Source organism: Mandrillus leucophaeus, unplaced genomic scaffold (genome assembly GCF_000951045.1).
Source record: "Mandrillus leucophaeus isolate KB7577 unplaced genomic scaffold, Mleu.le_1.0 Scaffold352, whole genome shotgun sequence".
NCBI classification, from domain to species: Eukaryota; Metazoa; Chordata; class Mammalia; order Primates; family Cercopithecidae; genus Mandrillus; species Mandrillus leucophaeus.
In genome coordinates this window covers 9,787-12,544 of record NW_012103721.1, presented here as the reverse complement: position 1 = coordinate 12,544, position 2,758 = coordinate 9,787, and positions in this window count along the sequence as shown.

Sequence of the window (2,758 nt, the reverse complement as noted above, 5' to 3'; positions counted from 1 at the left end):
GGGACAGCCACAATGGCCACGGGTGTACGGATATTGCTGGGCAACCCCGCAGCGCTTTCCACCTTAAAGAGGACGGCCACGGGTGTGCGGATGCTCCCGCGTGACCCAGCAGTCCTTTCCACCTTAAAGGGGAATGGCCACGGGTGTGCGGATATTTCCGGGTGCCCCAGAACCCTTTTCACCTTAAGGAGATTTTCACAGTCTCAGTTCAGTCTCCAAACTATTCAGTGAGGTTGGAGGAGTACCACTGTGGACCAACACTGATGGGCACCAAGTAAGGGCAATTTTATAACCAAGTCTCGATCATAAGAGAATCAGGTCTTTGGCCATCTGGTCAAAGCTCTTTCTGTAACCAAGTTGGATAATTAAGTTGCACTTTGGTTTTCCAAATCTTGCTACAGAAACCACATCTTCCTAGCTGTGGCTCCGTGGTGTCACGTGCACACATCAGTAGCCAGGCTTGCCAAGACTCACGGCACGTTACACGTTCACCTGAGAAGGCTGCTCTATCGTTGAGGGCTCTGGCGTGCTCTGAAATGAATTTGCCACTTCAGCTTACACTCTACTTCCTTGTTTGGTTAAAGAAAACCAAAAGGCAGAATTTGTTCTGGCCAATCGCCTGCTGACCCAACTGCAGAGGTTTTAATTATAGTACTTTCATTGCATCCTAGAAAGCAAAGTCATATAGATCAACTCATTATTACCACTCCAAAGGTTTAGTAAATCTACAGATAATCAGGTCAACATTTTAACAAGCTACATTAAGGGTTATAATACTCAAAATTTAAAACTACATCCATGCTTCAAAAACCACCATTCCCATTTCAGATGGCCAAATGCATATGAGAAAGAAATGTGCTGAGTGCATTTTTTTGGTAATCTTATAGAGAAACTGCCACTTTAAAAACGGCTCTAGTTCCTGGCTCCAGATGGGTGTGGTGGGTTGCCTCACTCATTTTCAACTCCACCTGAAGCTGGGAAACTAGAAATTCATTTCCAGGCTTCAGGGCATGAGAATTCCCACTTCTGGAAACAGCCTGGAATGCAGACTTATAGCAGAGAATTCTTTCCTGCCCACCCTAACCATCCTCTGTGGAAGGCAACAAAGACAAGTCCACCTACCTAGGTGCAACTGCACCACGAAGAACCATTTCAAGGTGGGGGGTGCCCACTGCTCCAACGGCAGGCCTGCCAGCATCTCAGAGCAGCCAGAACTGCTCCCTCCTTCACAGGGAAGGGGAAACAAGGCCAGGAGGAAGTGGTTGGGGAAGCAAGCGATGGGGTGGCTGATTGGGGATCAGAGGTTTCCTCAGAGGGGCCTCTGGTTTGGGTAAGGAGAGAAGAGGAAGAACCAAGATTTGACGAACAAGCGTTTTGTTCCGATTGATCAGTGGGAACAGGCAGTTTAGCTAATCACTTATAAGGCAGAGATGGGAGGGTTTGAAGGCCTGTGCCTGGGCTTGTCCTCAGTAAATGGGCATTCACAAGTCAGCCTAAGCCACATGGGAAGGGGCTTCTTGCAGTAAACAACGTGGAGGCGTAGTTGTGGGGAAGGAGAATGTCTTAACAATCACTGTTTTACAGGATCACAGGGCTCAGGCAATGTTCAGTATTGTCACACACCAAGGTTTTTACAGTCTGAAGAAAACTACAGTCCTAAGGTGTCAGTTCTCAAAGCCCTTAAGTTCCTCCTGCTAAGATTCCCAGAGGGTCTCCACTTCTTGCACCAAACCCCAACTTGCACAGGCACCTGCGTCTTCCTCCTGCAGCAAATGCAGATGAGAAGGCTGCGGCTCTGCTGCAGTAATGATGCCATGGCAGCCCTAACACGGCAGCAGAGCAATGGCTCTGGCCTGAATGTCCCCAAAACCTCATGCTGAAACCATCTCCAATGGGATACATTAAGAGGTGGGGCCTTTGGGAGGTCCCGCTCTCAGGACTGGGTTTGGTGTCCTTGTTGGGAGGCCTGAAGGAGCCCTCTTGCTCCTCTACCATGTGAGGCCTGATGAGATGCCCGCTGCCATGCAAGACCTGGCCAGATGCTGCCGTCTGTGAGTCACAGGCCCTGGGGCACCAGATCTGCAGAGGTGCCTTTTCCTTGGACTTCCCAGCCTCCAGAACTGTGAGCAATAAATGTCTATTTACAAATAACCCAATCAACAGCAGCCAGAGACAGTAATGTTACATTAGTCACTTTCTCAGTGGGCCAGAGGCCTCCCCATGAGCCACCACTGTAAAGCAAGAACTTCCTGAAGGATGGAAAAGGGTTCACAAGGAATTCTACCCAGCACCAAGGTGTCTGTCCTTTCTCACAGGAAGACAGCTGAGCCATGGCAGGAAACTACAGGGTGGGTGGGGCTGGATAGTAACCTGTCACCTGCTCATCTAAGCCTCAGTCTCCTGCCTCTCGACAGCAGGGCTAACATCCCTCACCTGAGCTGTTGGGGGAGGTAAGAGTGCTGGGTGATTAACAATTGTTAGCTCCGCAGAAATTAGGCAAAGAATCCTCCCCTATGTCTTATAAAACCAAACCAGCCCAGGAATTCCACATCACTACTAATTTGCATGGGAAAACGCTGGATTCTCATAAGCTCTGGCATGTCATTTGTATTAATAGAGTTTGCAGAGTTTTCATATACTAAGTATATAAAACAGGAAAATAAATCATGCAATTTGGAGGCTGAGGCTTGGAGGCTGAGGCAGGAGAATCACTTGAACACAGGCGGCGGGGGTTGTAGTGAGTCGAGACCGTTCCACT